This window comes from Rhinopithecus roxellana, chromosome 1 (assembly GCF_007565055.1).
Source record: "Rhinopithecus roxellana isolate Shanxi Qingling chromosome 1, ASM756505v1, whole genome shotgun sequence".
NCBI classification, from domain to species: Eukaryota; Metazoa; Chordata; class Mammalia; order Primates; family Cercopithecidae; genus Rhinopithecus; species Rhinopithecus roxellana.
The window spans coordinates 131,691,834-131,709,595 of record NC_044549.1 but is presented as its reverse complement, the minus strand read 5'-3'; the positions used below and the strand labels follow the sequence as shown (position 1 = coordinate 131,709,595).

Below are 17,762 nucleotides of genomic sequence, written 5' to 3'. Positions count from 1 at the left end.
TTGAGGTGCTCCTCTTTCTTTCTTGAGCCAACCACCCTATTGTTGCCTTTTTCAAATCTCTTGCTTATTAGTATTCCCATTCCCATTTCTACTTTTTGTTTTTCTTCTTTTATTCTTACGAATTCCTTCTTTCTGCTTCTCTTAGGTTTACTTTGCTATTTTTTTCTAAATTATTTAATTTACTTTTATTTTGAATTTTTAAAAGCACTGCATTGGTATATCCCACAGGTACTAATATGCAGCGCTTTCTCTTTTTTTTTTTTTTTCATTTTTAAGATATTCAGTGATTTCAGTTTTGAGACGGTTAAGAGGATTTCTTCATGCTTTTTTTTTTTTTTTTAACATTTCGAAAATGTTACACAATTTTGCATTGCTTTATTCTCCACTCCTTTGTATCCCACGACAGTCTCCCGCCCCTTTCTTCACCTCAGTTCTCTAAAGATCGAAGGTCAAGAACAGGCTTTCTTGCCCAGGAGCCTGCGAGAGGGTGGGCCGTTGCAGTTCATGCGCGGAAACAGCGATAGGGACACCCGGGGCCTAAGGAGGCTGGGCACAGAGCAGATCCTCCCAGCCCCTAACACCGCCCGGGAGTAGATGCAGACCCCCACGTCCCCGGGGGCCGGGACCACACCCCGCGGGCACGAGCCCGATTGGCAGATTGTCGCCGAGTGGTTTCAACGGTGACGCCCCCACCCGAATGCCTCGCTGGGATTGGCTCATTTCTTGGTTCAGACCTGGACGGTGGCCAGAGGAGGACAAGAGGCTTTCACACAGAAAGGAGGTGATGTAGACTACAGTGGAGACGCAGCCGCACTTGAACAAGCGACCGGGCCCTGGGGACATGGCGGCAGCCTCTTCACCGTCAGTGCTGCTTGCGGCTGCAAGAAACTGGTGGCGGCACTGCCTGAGCGCGCTGCTATTACCAAGGTGACGGGGCATAAAGCGGCGGTCGATCGGTGCGTGGGGGCGGGGGACTGAAGGGAGAATGAGGCTCGAGCGGGAGCACAGGACGGCATCCGCTTGTCAGGGGATTCCGCTTCCAGTCCCCCTTCCAGAGGGCGTCGTTCTGCAGCCAGGCCTGTGTCTTTCCCCGCCCCTACAGGGCACGAGCTACAGAATGCTTTTCTGTTTCTATTCTTTTATAGTAAGGAAGCACTTTCCTTTCTCCCCCGTTTATTCATTTGTTTACTTCTGGTTCCCGTGTCCTTTTAACGTGTCCCCGTCATTCCCTGTTTAAGGGCACAGGATGTTCCAGGCTCATCTTGTACTTAGCTCCTGCCTTGAAATCTGACATTTCTCCAAAGAATCCTGATTCCTTTTTTTGGAGAATGTTATTTTATAGCCTTATCTGGGTTGTAGGTTGTGTTCGTTGCTACTAGGATGCCATTACTTCTAGACTGTCTCAGCAGACACTAGGAAACTTTATGTGTGTATATATATGTGTGTATATACGTATATATGCACACACACGTTATGTGTATATGTGTGTGTATGTACATATGTATACATATATTTATATATGTACACGCACTCTCCCCACACATATCCATACACACATCAATCCAGGTACATCTATATCTGTTTTATATCTATTTACATGTATGTTTAAAAAACAGCTGAGTTCATACTGTTACCTCCTTTCCAGTGCATCATCTCAGGGTTCAATCAGATCTACCCTTTCTGTAATTGTTACTGTTTTCTGAGAGTGAAAAAGCTGGTTGCCCTTATCCACAAGATAATCACTTCTTTGCTCAATCGTGTACGAAAAGTTGATTCAAAATCGCTAACCCCGTACCACTATGAAAAACAGACCAACTAGCCAGAGTTCAATATTGATTTACAGTTATTTTTGTCTTTAGTTTCTGTAATTAAAACTGTATTATACAGGTTATGAAGGCAGTCATAGAGGTGTTATGACTATAGAGTTTACAAAGTCTCTGTAATTAAGATGTGGAACTAGTGTGTGAATAATATAAAAAGACAAGTAGAATAGAATAGAAAATCCAGAAGTAACCCCAAGTGCACATGGAAAGTTAAAGGTGGTACCACATATCATTGGAGCAGAGTTGGGCTTTGTGATACACGGAGCTGGGCCAACTGGTTGGCCATCTGGAAAAAGATAAAATTAGATCTACACCTCATAGCATAACAAAAATAAAGTCTAAATGGATCAGGGATCTAAATGTGAAAAATGAAGCATTACAAGTACTGAAAGAAAAAGGCTTTCTAACTATGACTCAAAAACCCATAAGCAGTAAAATAAAAAGTTGATAAATTTGACCACATAAAACAAATGGCATGACAAATACATCATAAAGTTAGAAGACAACTGAAAAAACACTGGATTGGGAGAAAATAATCTAGCATGTATCACGGGGTAAAGGATGAATATCTTTCATATTTAAATTTGAATTTTAAAACTTTTCCAAATCAATTTTCTCTGTTTACATTCAGCAGTGGCAAAGTGACTTTATCTTTTACATCAGAATATGTCAAAAAAGTAGTAAGTTATACTGCTTTTAAAGATAAGAGTCATCCGTTTAAAAAATACTTACTATATCATATGTCTTAGGGCCCCAGAAGTAAACCCTAAGACAGGAATTCCTGTGCAAATAATTAGAAAGTTTCCAGGAAAAAATCTCAGGGGAATAGGGAAATAGAATAGAAAGGGAAGGAAGGCCACAGAGCACACTGCTCTAAGCCTGTTCCCCTCGAGGTGACTCAGTCCTGTTGAACTCGAAGTCAGGGTGCATAGTCAGTCCTTGGAGTTGTCCTTACCAGAGAACCAGCAAGCTGGTGTGTACGTCTCTGCCGAGTCACTGGTTAAGGTCTGCCCTCAGGGAGACCCAACTTCCCAGATACTTTGGGTTTTATAAAAATATAAAACTTTATACTTAAGACTTAGTATAAAGTCATCCATTCAGAACCTTCTTGTTAACTATTGTCCTTGCATACAGGGAGTTTTTGTTTCAAATTAAACAGAAACTAGGGTTGCAGATATGTTTTGTAGGGCTGTATCTCAACCAATTGACAAACTGAAGCTTGCTTTCTGGGTAGACTAGGATCCATGCCTTTTCTGTTCACTATTGTCAAGTTTAAATGCAGTGTGCAACATGAAAACCGCAGTGATGTGTTATGAGTTGGGAATCTTTGTCATTTGTGATATCTGCATGCTATCTTTTCAAAGCTCACTGCTATATTAGCTATGAAGTAAAGCTTGTTTTAACAAAGTGATAGGCTTCATTAAGATCAAGGCTATATAAGTCATGGTTTCCTATTGGAAAGGTAATTATCTTTAAAGTGAATGATAACCAGTAAATACATATCAGAACAACTTGTCCTGGAGCTGTAAATGCAGAGCTTATTCACTATTTATACATCTTAAACACAGAAGAATAATGTAGAAAATGTCTATTTTGATTTTTCCTAGGACATTTTTTTAGCTAGTGATGTTTAGGGTATGGGAGGGAAAATAACCTAATGAAGCAAGTTGCTACACATGAATATCTAGAGATGATACTAAGACTTTTGAAAAATAGAGTTTATTTTATTTTTTAAATGGCTTTAGGTTTCCAGAAAAAAAGTTACAGGTTTACAGAGAAGATAGTACAAAGAGTTCCCATATACCTTGGATGCTATTATATGTTATTAACATTTTACGTTAGTATGGTAAATTTGTGGTGTAATTATATTATGGTTAGTATGCTACAATTTTTTTTTTTTTTTTTTTTTTTGAAATGGAGGCGTTCTCTGTTGCCCAGGCTGGAGTGCAGTGGCACGATCTTAGCTCACTGCAACCTCCACCTCCTGGGTTCAAGCGATTCTCCTGCCTTAGCCTCCTGAGAAGCTGGGACTACAGATGTGTGCCACCATGGCCAACTAATTTTTGTATTTTAAGTAGAGACAGGGTTTCGCCATATTGGTTAGGCTGCTCTTGAACTCCTGACCTCGTGATCTACCTGCCTTGGCCTCCCAAAGTGCTGGGATTACAGGCGTGAGCCACTGCACCCAGCTAGTATGATACAATTAATCAACCAATATTGTTGGATTATTATGAACTAAGGTCCACAATTTATTCATGTTTTCTTAGTTTTTATGTAAAGTGCTTTTTCTGTTCCAGAATCTTATCCAGGATACCACATTCCATTTTGCTGTCATGTCTCTTTAGACCCCTCTAGGCTGTGACAGTTTCTCAGATTTTTCCTATTTTTGGTGACCTTGATGGTTTGGAGGAGAAGTATTCAGGTATTTTGTAGGATATCTTTCTGTTAGAATTGACTGATGTTTTCCTCTGGATTAGACTTGAATTTGGGGCTTTGGGGAAGAGGACCACAGATGTAAAGTGTGATTCTCTCTCTCTTTTTTTTTTTTTTTTTTTTTTTTGAGATGGAGTTTCACTCTTGTTGCCCAGGCTGGAGTGCAATGGTGCAATCTTGGCTCACTGCAACCTCCACCTCGTAGGTTCAAGCAATTCTCCTGCCTCAGCCTCCCAAGTAGCTGGGATTACAGGCATGTGCCACCATGCCTGGCTAATTTTGTAATTTTAGTGCGGGGTTTCTCCATGTTGGTCAGGCTGGTCTCGAACTCCCGACCTCAGGTGATCCGCCTGCCTCGGCCTCCCAAAGCACTGGGATTACAGGCATGAGCCACCGCACCCGGCCTAACGTGTGATTCTCATCACATCAGATTGAGAGTTATGATGGTTGCTGTTGACCTTAATTATGTGGCTGAGGTAGCACTGGAAAGGGTTCTATGCTGGAAAGGTACTCTTCCACCCTCCTTCCACACTGTACTATTAGGAAGGAAATCACAAGGTCCAACTCACACTTAAGTGAAACATTTTTTTCCACCTTTTCAAAAGGATCAGGTTGTTTTGGATGAAGCAGATAAAAATGTTGAACCAAGGAATTAAGGATCAAATCCATGAGATTTACTAGAAATTAAATACAAGTACTCTTGTGCACATGAGTTTTCTCCAGCTGGCAGGTTGGATTCATTGTTACAACATAGCTGTGAAGTGCTACGTTGTCCTTGTCCCCTGCTCAAAGCAATTGTTTCCCACAATCTCTGTCTCACTCAGTTCTGTAGTAAGACATGGACGCTTGGTCTCAAACATCATTTCTCTAAGTATTGTTATGAAACTATTACATCTGCTTAATTGATTTATCAACATAATTAGTCATTGTCCTTTTTTTTTTTTTTTTCAGAGTCTCACTTCATCGCCCAGGCTGGAGTGCAGTAGCACTATCTGAGATCACTACAATCTCCGCCACTCAGATTCAAGCGATTATCTTGCCTCAGCCTCCCGAGTAGTAGCTGGGAGTACAGGCGTGTGCTACCATGCCCAGCTAATTTTTGTATTTTTGGTAGAGACCTGGTTTTGCCTTGTTGGCCAGGCTGGTCTCGAACTTCTGACCTCAAGTGATCTTCCTGCCTCGGCCTTCTAAAGTGCTGGGATTACAGGCGTGAACCACTTAGCCTGGTCAGTTATTGTCTCTTTTTAAAGATTTTGTTGCTTTCTGCCTCAATATTAATATGTTGGAAATTACCAAGAAGTTCATGACATATATTTCACATTCTGGTGAAGAAGGAAGAATTGGCCCTTGAAGGAGTCAATGTTTTACAATAATTTTGAAAGAGGGTAATATTTTTCTAATTGATATACATAAAAACCATAGCCAGGGATTTAAAATTTACCTTCTTGTTTAAGCTCTCTACTAAAATTCCAGAAACTAGTATCATGTCTTAGCATTTGTAATAAAGCTATCAGAGAAAACCCAAGAAGAAAAAAGAACTGTACCAGATAGAAAAATTGAGTTGAACCTTTTTTTTTAGATGGAGTCTCACTCTGTCACCCAGGCTGGAGTGTAGTGGCGCGATCTCAGCTCACTGCAGTCTCCACCTCCCAGGTTCAAGTGATTCTCCTGCCTCAGCCTCCCGAGTAGCTGGGATCACAGGTGCCCACCACCATGCCTGGCTAATTTTTTGTATTTTTAGTAGAGATAGGGTTTCACCATGTTGGCCAGGCTGGCCTCGAACTCCTAAACTCAGCTGATCAGCCCACCTTGGCCTCCCAAAGTGCTGGGATTACAGGCGTGAGCCACTGTGCCCAGCCTGAGTTGAACCTCTTTTTTAAGACAGGGTACTTTATTCTAAGATCTGGTACAGTAATATCTATATTTAGGCAGAATTAGTAAAATCAATGAATAACTATTCTCTTCCAGTGGTAGGGATGAGGTGTAGAAATCAAATGGCTTTTTATTCCAACTCTGACATGAATTAACATTTTCCTCTTGGAAATACTGTAAGGAAAGAAATTGTATGCTCTTTATGACGAGAGATTGACCAGTCAGGTTGTTCCTTATAGAACACAGAGTGAAAAGTATCCTGGCTTCTAAGAAAAAGCATGCCAGTTTCTGGTGTGGTAAGAGCTGCTCTTCCCTAGTATTGCTAATTAGGATGCTATTAATATCTGATTGTAGTTGAGCCTTGAACAACCTGATTAGGGGCACCAGCCCCGATACAGTCGAAAATCTGCAGATAATTTTTGACTCCCCAAAAACTTTACTACTAACAGCTTAATGTTGACCAGAAGCCCTACTAATAACAGTCGATTAAACACATATTTTGTATGTTATATGTATGATATACTGTATTCTTATAATAAAGTAAGCTAGAGAGAAGAAAATGTTATTAAGAAAACTATAAGGAAGAGAAAATACATTTACTCTTCATTAGGTGGAAGTGGATCACCATAAAGGCCTTCATCTTCCTCATGTTCATGTCAAGTAGGCTAAGGAGGAGGAGAGAGAGGAGGGTTGGTCTTGCTGTCTAAAGGGTGGCAGGGGCAGAAGAGAAGCCACTTAATAAGTGGTCCTGCACAGTTCAGACCCGTTTCCTTCAAGGGTCCACTGTATTTTCTTAGTAAACTGAGGCAGGATCTAGTTAACATTGTAGCTGTGAAGTGCTGCATTGTCGTTGACCCCTGCTCAAAATAAAACTGTTACCTTTCAAGCCCTGTCTGCTATGGTGCTCTAGCTGCAGGGATGTCTGGTCTCATACATGTTCACCTGTTTAAGTACTGACTTGACAAATGACTCTTGAGAATTAGGGGTTGGTGGTGTTTTGCAGGTAGTGACAGAAGGAAGAAAACATTGTCAGGAGGGAATTCAGATAAAGGACAAACCATATTTTGAGTGCTACTGACTTGTTGGTAAGTATTCTAATTCCTTATTTAATGACAGTATCTATCTAGCAAAAGTTGGTTTAGGGGGAAAGTTTATAGTAGACTTTGCCAGCTGAAGTTGTAGGGGCGTGAAGATCACACTCCACAGTGAACTGTGCTGTTATATATAGGTTATTACTCTTGTGGCCTAGAAGAGTGTGCAGCAGTTGCTTTTTGCAACATAATTTAAATATATACTATCATATCTGAGGTTCTTGATTTTTATGTTTAATAGTGTGTGTACTGATCATCAACTGTGATCTGCCCACTGCTTGTGAAAACTGTATTCTCATTTGATTATTTGACATCTTTGAATTCCTTGTTTTTATTCTAGTGAAATAAATTCATACACAGTTACGTGTCACTAAACAACTGGGATGTGTTCTGAGAGATCACAGAGCGTACTTACACAAATGTAGATGGTGTAGCCTACTGCAAACCTAGGCTATGTGGTATAGCCTGTTGCTCCTCTGTACTGAGTACTGTAGGCAGTTGTAGCACAATGGTATCTGTATATCTAGACATAGACAAGTTAGAGTAAAAATACATCATAAATGATGTACCCTTGTATAGGGCACATAAATGATGTGCCCTATACAAAAACAGCACCCTTGTATAGGGCACTTACAGGGGTGAGGCTTGCAGGACTGGAAGTTGCTCTGCGTGAGTCAGTGAGTGAGTGGTGAGTGGATGTGAATGGCTAGAACGTTACTGTATACTACAGTAGACTTTATATATAAACACTCTGCACATAGGCTATACTACATTTATTTTTAAAATAAAGTAATTGCCAGGCGCAGTGGCTCACACCTGTAATCCCAGCACTTTGGGAGGCCGAGGCAGGTGGATCGCCTGAGGTCAGGAGTTCGAGACCAGCCTGATCAACATGGAGAAACCCTGTCTCTACTAAAAATACAAAATTAGCCAGGCGTGGTGGTGCATGCCTGTAATCCCAGCTACTTGGGAGGCTGAGGCAGGAGAATCGCTTGAGGCGGAGGTTGCAGTGAGCCAAGATTGTGCCATTGCACTCCAGCCTGGGCAACGAGCGAAAGTCAGTCACAAAAACAAAACAAAACAATAAAAATAAAGTAACTAGGCTATAACTTTACGATGGCTATGAAGTCATTAGGTGACAAGAATTTCTCAGCTCCATTATAATCTTATGGCATCACCATCGTATATGCAATTTGTAGTTGACCAAAATGTCATTATCCAGCGCATGACTGTATTGTTTTTCAAGGTGATTTTGTCAGCCAGGCAAATGTATCAGGATAATAATTTTATCACCTTGTAACATGATATTTAAATTGTACCTGGGAGGACTCATGGTTGGACAGAACACAGTGGAAAGCAAATGTGAAATGTTGCTCAGATTTTGGACTTTATATACCGTTGATATTTCAGGGAAAAATCAATGATGCTATTAGATGTGGTTGTCTTTAACTCACCTATGAGTCTGTCTTAAAGTCATGTTTGCTCATAGCTTGTGCTTTCTTGATGATTCCTCTATAATTGGAATTTTCTCAGCATTTTCTGGTCACAGGTTATATTGATCCTAGCCTAGTTATATTGACTTTGTCACTAAATAAATTGAACTATGCCTTGTTACCAATAAAAATGAGTTACTGTATTTTTTTTAATGTAGTAGTTCATAGGAGTAGGTGACAAGTGGTGGTCAGAAATGACATGGGCCTGATTTCGGACATAGATTTATAAGTGAAACAGCAGGTCATTTGGATAAAGAAGGAATCAGTATTTCCATATGTGTTTTTCTCTTGTTCTGATTATTTGATATTTTAAGTTCCTACAGCAAGAACACTTTTGATTGGTTGTGTGATCCATTTTAGTAGAGAACTGTAGTGGCAAACATATTTTGGTCATTTGTGTTAGAGTCTGTGACATGCACTGAGCAGAAAGGAGTGATAAATATGGGTTACCAGAATACATTTTTTCAAGATTTCCCTCTACTGGTAAAAGTTTCCCAATAGAACTACCCAATAGAACTTTCTGTGGTGATGGAAATGTTCTCTATTTGTACTGTCTAATACAGGGGTGGCAGATAGCATGTGACTATTGGAATGCACTTAATGCAACTTTTTTTTTTTTTTTTTTGAGATGGAGTTTTGTTCTTGTCACCCAAGCGGGAGTGCAGTGGCGCAATCCCGGCTCACTACAACCTCCGCCTCCTGGATTCAAACGATTCTCCTGCCTCAACCTCCCGAGTAGCTGGGATTACAGGTGCCCACCACCACTCCTGGCTAATTTTCATATTTTTAGTAGAGACAGGGTTTCACCATATTGGCCAGGCCATTCTTGAACTCCTGACCTCAAGTGATCTACCCGCCTTGGCCTCCCACAGTGCCGGAATTACAGGCATGAGCCACCGTGCCCAGCCTATTTCAATTAATTTTAATTAATTTAAATTTAAGTAGCCATATGTGGCTAGTGACTGTTTATTGGACAGCATAGTCGTAAACAACAGTGAACATTTCAGAGCTGGCATCTAGTTAATTCTGAAAGTGTATCAGAATGGATTCATAACTGTTCCTTTTGTTTTGTGCCTGTTCACATCTGTCCTAGACTGACATGACACCCACTCTTGGCTGGCCCACTTTGGTAGGGGCTTTAATTTTACTACCCTAAACCCAATATTTTCACCCTCTTTATAAGTAATAATGTTCATTTCGCAGCCAGATGAGCCTTAACTCCTTTTGTACTAACTTTGCAAGAAAACCTTTTCTTTTTCTCTAGATACTTTGATCAGTATCTTGTGTTCCATTTAGAAGCACTCTACATATAATTCTGGCAAATAAACAGCCACTGATGATTAACTAGTAGCTCAGATTGTTCAGTAGTTCATGTAATACTTGCTGAATAATATTCTGATTCATATTTTTTCTTTTGTTCAGAACTGGCAGTAGGGGTCAACTTGGGAAGACAGCTGTGACCATAAATATTAAAGAAGACAAAAGGATTCTTTGTGACACTGAGACCTTCTGCAGTACTACAGTGGGGGAAATGCCGGTGTACACAGCTGGCCTCATGTAATTCCTGGGATGAGATCGTTTGGGATGCAGTGCTGACTGTTGCTGAGCAGGTGATCACAACGCGTACTGTGTTTCTTTCCTTGAGAATATTTGAATCTCGCCTAAGTACTCATAACAGATGAGAAACACAGGTTTTGATAGCATAGATTCACACTGTCACTAGTCATGAGCTCTTGGGAGCAAAGTAATTGGTTTTGTCCTCTTTAGAGTTAGACCCTGTGGTTGGGTATGAAAGATGAGTGTCTGTAAAAATCCTTCTTAGAAATGTATTTCCTCAAGACTCTGTCTCAAAAAAAAAAAATTTATTTCCTACTTCTGTAAAAATCGCTATATTGAGTGTTCTCTATCACTTAATAATATACTTATTTTATTATTAAGTGGACTTAAAGATATGTGGTGTATAAAATCAGCTAACTATGTTAAACCATGGTGTCTCCCTTTATTGTGTTAGGCTGAATAGAACAAACTTTAAAATAATTTTTTAAAGAAAATATTTGAATTCATTTTGTTTGGTGTTATATTTTTATTCAGAAAAGCATTTTATTAGTGCTAGATGTGAACCGGAGCCTTCTGCTAAATACCAGCAGCAATCATGTCCTAGAGTTAAATCCCAGAAAACTTGCCATATTGTGTATTAAAGGTTCAATAAATTACAATAAAGTATTCTTTCTTTAAAGTGATTTGGTCCTTATTCCTTAAAAATCATACTTTTTGCCATAACTCCATATTTTCAAAGGAAGAAGATGAAATGAAATAGTATTCTATAGTAAATATTTTATTCCAGTTACAAAATTACACACAAATGTGGCTTTTTATAAAAAGGTTTAATAGTTCCAAATTGGGCTGGGTGTGGTGGCTCACAGGCCAGGCATGGAGGCTCATGTCTGTAATCCCAGCACTTTGGGTGGCCCAGGCAGGCAGATCACTTGAGGTCAGGAGTTCGAGACCAGCCTGACCAACATGTCTACTAAAAATACAAAATTAGCCGGTATGGTGGTGCGTGCCTGTAATCCCAGCTACTTGGGAGGCTGAGGCAGGAGCATCACTTCAACCTGGGAGGCAGAAGTTGCAGTGAGCCAAGACCACACCACAGCACTCCAAGCCTGGGTGACAGAGCAACACTTTGTCTTAAAACAACAACAACAACTAAAGTTCCAAGTTAGCTGCCGCTTGGCAGTAGCACAAAGACTGATCAGTGAGGTTGTTCATTAGCACCATCTGCCAAACATTGTCTGCTGCTTATGAGAAAAAGGAAGCATTTGAACATGAGATTTCTCCCTCTTCTGGTGTGGCAAAAATTTTCTGGTAGGCGCAAAGTAGTTACATAACAGTAAGGTTTTCTATGTTAATGGACTAATATTAATCAGTAAAGTTTTTTTTCCATAGCAATAACATGGAGTGTATATAATGGGTACTATAACAGAAAAAATGGACATCGAATGTTATCTTTTTAAAAAAAAAAATAGACTTTTATTATTTAGAGCCATTTCAGGCCAACAGAAACACTGAGCAGAAAGTACAAAGAGTTCCCATACACTCCCTGTTCTCACACACCCACGGTCTCCCACACTTCAACATCCCACACCAGAATGGTACATGAGTTACAATCACTGAACCTCTATTAACACATCATTATCACTCAAAGTCATAGTTTAGGGTTCATTCTTGGTGTTGTACATTCTATGGGTTTAGAGAAATTTATGATGACATTTGTCCACCATTATAGCATCATACAGAGTATTTTCACTGCCTTGAAAATCCTCTGCTCTACCGATTTCATCCCTCCCCACAACCCCTGGCAACCACTGATATTTTCTTTTTTTGTTTTTTTGTTTTTTTTTTTTTTTTTGAGATGGAGTCTCGCTCTGTCACCCAGGCTGGAGTGCCGTGGCATGATCTCGGCTCACTGCAAGCTCCGCCTCCCAGGTTCAAGCGATTCTTCTGCCTCAGCCTCCCAAGTAGCTGGGACTACAGGTGCCCGCCACCATGCCCGGCTAATTTTTGTATTTTTAGTAAGGACAGGGTTTCACCATGTTAGCCAGGATGGTCTCGATCTTCTGACCTCGTGATCCATCCGCCTCAGCCTCCCAAAGTGATGGGATTACAGGCATGAGCCAGTGCGCCCGGCTGACCACCGATCTTTTTACTGTCTCTGTGGTTTTCCCTTTTCCAGAATGTCTTATAGTTGGAATCCTACAGTATAGAGCCTTTTCAGATTGGCATTTTTCACTTATATCGCTTAAGCTTCCTCCATGTCTTTTCATAACTTCAAAGCTCATTTCTTTTTAACATTGAATAATACTGCATTGCTTGAATGTACTACAGTCTATCCATTTGCCTACTGAAAGACATCTGTGTTGCTTCCAAGCTTTGGCAATTATGAATAAAGCTGCTATAAACATCAACGCACAGGTTTTTGTGCAGACATAACTTTTCGGCTCCAGTGGGTAAAAACCAAGGAGTGTGATGGCTGGATCATATGGTAAGAATACGCTTCATTTTATAAGAAACTGCCAAACTGTCCTCCAGCTTGGCTGTGCTGTTACATTCCCACAAGCAGTGGACCAGAGTCCCGTTGCTGCACACCTCTCCAGCATTTGATGGTGTCATGTTTTGATGACAGACATCAGATTCTTATTTTTTCCCCCTCAAATTATTTATCAAGGGCCAGGCGTGGTGGCTCACACCTGTAATCCCAACACTTTGGGAGGTTGAGGCGGGTGGATCACTTGAGGTCAGCAGTTCAAGACCAACGTGGCTAACATGGTGAAACCCCATCTCTACTAAAAATACAAAAATTAGCCAGGTGTGGTGGCTCACATCTGCAGTACCAGCTACTTGGGAGGCCAAGGCAGGAGAATTGCTTGAACTGGGGAGGCAGAGTTTGCAGTGAGCCGAGATCGCACCACTGTACTCCAGCCTGGGCTACAGAGCGAGACTCCATCTCAAAAAAAAAAAAAAAAATGATCAAGCTTTGTCTTGACCACAGTTTATAATTTGTTAAAAGAACTTGTCTGACATGCAATGAATGTTTTACCAAATAGTATCGCCTAGAAAATAATATGTTAATGAATTTCGGGAAAGAGCCCCTGTCCTTTCTCAGTCCCAGTATTAATGCCTGCCATTTTCTTCACCATAAAACTGCTGCTGTGGCAAGGTAAATGCTAGACTCCTTGGAAGTATCATATCAATTAAAAGTTATCACTGCTTTCAGTCAATAAATGTGCAAAAGGAGATCCAATGAATAAGCTGCAGGAAATGGCATCTACCCTGAAGTCCATTCCCTACAAAGTATAGGAGACAGGTGGAGAGAGCTGCATAAAGATGAGACAAAAAATCAAAACAGGCCAGGCATGGTGGCTCTTGCCTGTCATCCCAGCACTTTGGGAGGCCAAGGCAGGTGGATCACCTGAGGTCGGGAGTTTGAGACCAGCCTGACCAACATGGAGAAACCCTGTTTCCACTAAAAATAAAAAATTAATCAGCCGTGGTGGTGGGTCCCTGTAATCCCAGCTACTCAGGAGGGTGAGGCAGGAGAATCGCTTGAACCCAGGAGGCAGAGGTTGCGGTGAGCCACTCCATCCTGGGCAAGAAGAGCGAAACTCTGCCTCAAAAAACCAACAAGCAAAAAAAAAAAATCAAAATTAAACAAAACCAGCAAACAAACCCTAACATGTTGTATTAGGAAAAGGTATAACTACATAATTTACTAAGTAGGCTTTATAGCCCTGTGTCTTAGTGTGTTTGGGCTACTATAACAGATTTCCATAGACTGGATGGCTTACAAACAATAGATATTTATTCTTACAGTTCTGGAGGCTGAGAAGTCTAGGATCAAGTCACTAGCAGATTTGGTGTCTGGTGAAGACCCACTTCCTGGTTCATAGATGGCCACCTTCTTCCTGTGTTCTTGCATAATGAAAGGGACAAGGGAGCTCTCCAGGGTCTCTTTTATAAGGGCACTGATCACACTCATTAGGGTACAACCCTCATGACCTAATCATCCCCCCAAAGTCCCACCTCCTAATAACCCTCACACTGAGGGTTAGAATTTTAACATATGAATTCGGAGGGTCAGGGGAAACAAGCATTCAGGCTACAGCATTCCACCCCTGGCCACACCAAATTCATGTCCTTCTCACATGCAAAATATATTAATTACATCCTAACAGCCCCCAAAATCTTAACTCATTCCATAGTATGATCTTAAGATCAACTCTATAGTCTAAAATCTAAAGTCCTATCTAAATAGCTAGATCAGATATGGGAGAGACTCAAAGTACAATTCATGCTGAGGCAAATTGCTTTCTAACTGTGAACCTGCAAAACCTTGAAACAAGCTATGTGCTTCCAAAATACAATAATAGGACAGGCATAGGATGGACATCTCCATTCCAAAAAGAGGAATAGGAAAGAGGAAAGTTATAACAGGCCTCAAGGATGTCCAAACTGTAAGGCAAACTCTATGAAATTTTAGGCTCAAGAATAATTCTCTTTGGCTTGATGCTCTGCCCTCCAGGTCCACTGGGGAGAAGGTCTTGCCATTCAGTTCCACTGAGGTGGTGGTTCTGCCCTCACAACTCTACTTGGCAGGGATTGTGTCCCCAGACCACTAGGTAGCTGGCACAGGTTTGGACAGAGGCAATCTGGCCTATCAAAAGTAAGCCAGGCCGGGTGCGGTGGCTCAAGCCTGTAATCCCAGCACTTCGGGAGGCCGAGACGGGTGGATCACGAGGTCAGGAGATCGAGACCATCCTGGCTAACACAGTGAAACCCCGTCTCTACTAAAAAATACAAAAAACTAGCCGGGCGACGTGGTGGGCGCCTATGGCCCCAGCTACTTGGGAGGCTGAGGCAGGAGAATGGGGTAAACCCAGGAGGCGGAGCTTGCAGTGAGCAGATCCGGCCACTGCACACTCCAGCCTGGGCGGCAGAGTGAGATTCCATCTCAAAAAAAAAAAAAAAAAACCAAGCCAATGATCCCCCTTTTGAGACCAAGAAGGCAGCTCTAATGGTCCCTGAATTGCCTTTGGGACCATTCTTCCCTTGTCTTGAAGAATAGTGCACATTCTTAGCCAAATGGTCCCATTTGGCTATCCAAGAAGTCTGACAGCCTTCCTTCGTTACTTCCCATCTCCTTCCCCTCCACACACTCTTCTTAGGTGTCAGTTCAACTGCTAATTGACAGTTGAATTAGTCAATTTTCTCCTGGTGTGACTAATTAAATTCATGATTCACTTCCATTCTAATCTCCCCCTCAAATGGTTGCTTGGCATTTCTCATTTTTTGCAATATGGATAGCTGGGAATATTTCAGCTGTTTAAATTCTGCTTGCTTTTTGCTTAAGAATTCTGTCTTTAAGTCATTTCTCTCTTCTGGCATTTTACTATAAGTAGTCAGGAGGAGCCAGTCCACACCTTCAACACTTTGCCTATAGATTTCCTCAGTCAAATATCCAGTTTCATTGCTCTCAAGTTCTACGTTCCACAAAACAGTAGAACCTGAACCCAATTCAGTCCAGTTCTTTGTCACTTTATACTACAGACCACCTTTCCTCAAGTTTGCAGTAACATGTTTCTCATTTCCATTTGATACCTCACCAGAATGACCTGCGCCATCCATATTTCTACCAAAAATTTGTTCATGTTTATCTAGTGCATTAGCCCATTCACACTTTGATATAAATAACTACCTGAGACTGGGTAGTTAATAAAGAAAAGAGATTTAATTGACTCACAGTTATGCAGGCTGTACAGGCCTCAGGAAACTTACAATCATGGTGGAAGTGGGAGGGGAAGCAAGCACATCTTCACATGGCAACAGGAGAGGAGTGAAGGGGGAAGTGCCACACACTTTTTTTTTTATACTTTAAGTTCTAGGGTACATGTGCACAACGTGCAGGTTTGTTACATATGTATACTTGTGCCATGTTGGTGTGCTGCACCCATCAACTCGTCAGCACCCATCAACTCATCATTTACATCAGGTATAACTCCCAATGCAATCCCTCCCCCCTCTCCCCTCCCCATAATAGGCCCCCGTGTGTGATGTTCCCCTTCCCGAGTCCAAGAGATCTCATTGTTCAGTTCCCACCTATGAGTGAGAACATGCGGTGTTTGGTTTTCTGTTCTTGCGATACTTTGCTGAGAATGATGGTTTCCAGCTGCATCCATGTCCCTACAAAGGACACAAACTCATCCTTTTTTATGGCTGCATAGTATTCCATGGTGTACGTGGTGCCACACACTTTTAAACCATCAGATCTCATGAGAACTCACTCACTATCACTAGAACGGCAAGGGGGAAACTACCCCCATGATCCAACTACCTCCCACCAGGTCCCTCCCCCAACACTGGAAATTACAATTAAACAAGAGATTTGGATGGGGACACAGAGCCAAACCATATCACCTAGGTATCTATAAGAAGATGGAGGCCGTCTCTCCAGCAATCCTTGCTTCCTTTTGAGCCCTCACCAGAATCACCTTTACCAGTCACTTAATGGGACTATCAGCTTTTTCTTTTCCTTTTTTCTTTTTTGCTTTGTAAACAATATAGCTTTATACAAACATAAAGTTATGTACCTTCGAAGGCATGACTACAGTAAACAAAACATCTTAAAATGTTTTAACAATGTACAAATACATTCATAAAATAATTAATTTTATTAATTATGAATAATGAATTTTATGAATGAGTTGTGATAAATAATCAGTTGTGAGAAAAACTCTGCCAGTTGAACTGAAGGAGAAGGAGATGAGAAGAAACGAAGGAAGGCTGTCAGGCATCTTGGATTTTATAGGATGGGACCATAGAGCTATTTGGCTAAGAATGTGCACCACTCTTCAAGACAAGGGAAGAATGGTTTCAAAGACTCCAACAGAGTTTATAGTACCTCTAATACAATCTGCAGATGCCTACAGTGGTTTATAGGTTGGTTTAGTTTGAAATTATATGTATTTCTTTGTTTAAAAGAAGTCATTGGCCAGGCTTAGTGGCTCACGCCTGTAATCCCAGCACTTTGGGAGGCCAAGGTGGGCGGATCACGAGGTCAGGAGTTCGAGAGACCAGCCTGACCGATATGGTGAAACCCCATCTCTACTAAAAATTCAAAAATTAGCCAAGCATGGTGGCACACACCTGTAGTCCTGGCTACTCAGGAGACAGAGGCAGAAGAATTGCTTGAACCCAGGAAGCAGAAGTTGTAGTGAGCCGAAATCACACCACTGCACTCCAGCCTGGGCAACAGAGCAAGACTCCTTCTCAAAAAAAAAAAAAAGAAGAAGAAGAAGTCATTAATGCAAACGCATGATTTACAATGTCCTCGTTACAGCAAGAAAAAAATAGATTCACAAAATAAAATGTATGTTAGACATTTATTAGGTCAAGTATTTAATGATTATTCTCAATATAACATTAGAATAATACTCTTTTAGTGGTAAAAGATTTCATTAGACCAAGGACAACTGAGGAGCTTCCTTAAGTTCCAA

The 17,762-nt window shown here is 41.1% G+C and overlaps 1 long non-coding RNA gene and 2 other non-coding genes across 10 annotated transcripts; all 3 read left to right on the top strand.

The window, feature by feature from the left end:
• The first annotated feature begins 363 nt into the window (after nucleotides 1-363).
• Nucleotides 364-10,948, top strand: LOC104664647. Of its 8 annotated transcripts, none has more exons than XR_748311.2 (4): nucleotides 364-927; nucleotides 5,208-5,641; nucleotides 7,132-7,213; nucleotides 10,135-10,948. It is a non-coding gene; the product is annotated as an uncharacterized LOC104664647 (long non-coding RNA). The 8 variants fall into 8 exon arrangements; XR_004057482.1 differs by having other exon boundaries at nucleotides 364-956; XR_004057484.1 differs by lacking the exon at nucleotides 10,135-10,948 and adding an exon at nucleotides 9,341-9,381.
• On the top strand, nucleotides 5,696-5,874 carry LOC115892275. Its single transcript, XR_004052174.1, has one exon. It is a non-coding gene; the product is annotated as a small nucleolar RNA SNORA81 (small nucleolar RNA).
• Nucleotides 6,933-7,064, top strand: LOC115892168. The gene has a single exon (XR_004052049.1). It is a non-coding gene; the product is annotated as a small nucleolar RNA SNORA63 (small nucleolar RNA).
• Nucleotides 10,949-17,762: the final 6,814 nt, after the last annotated feature.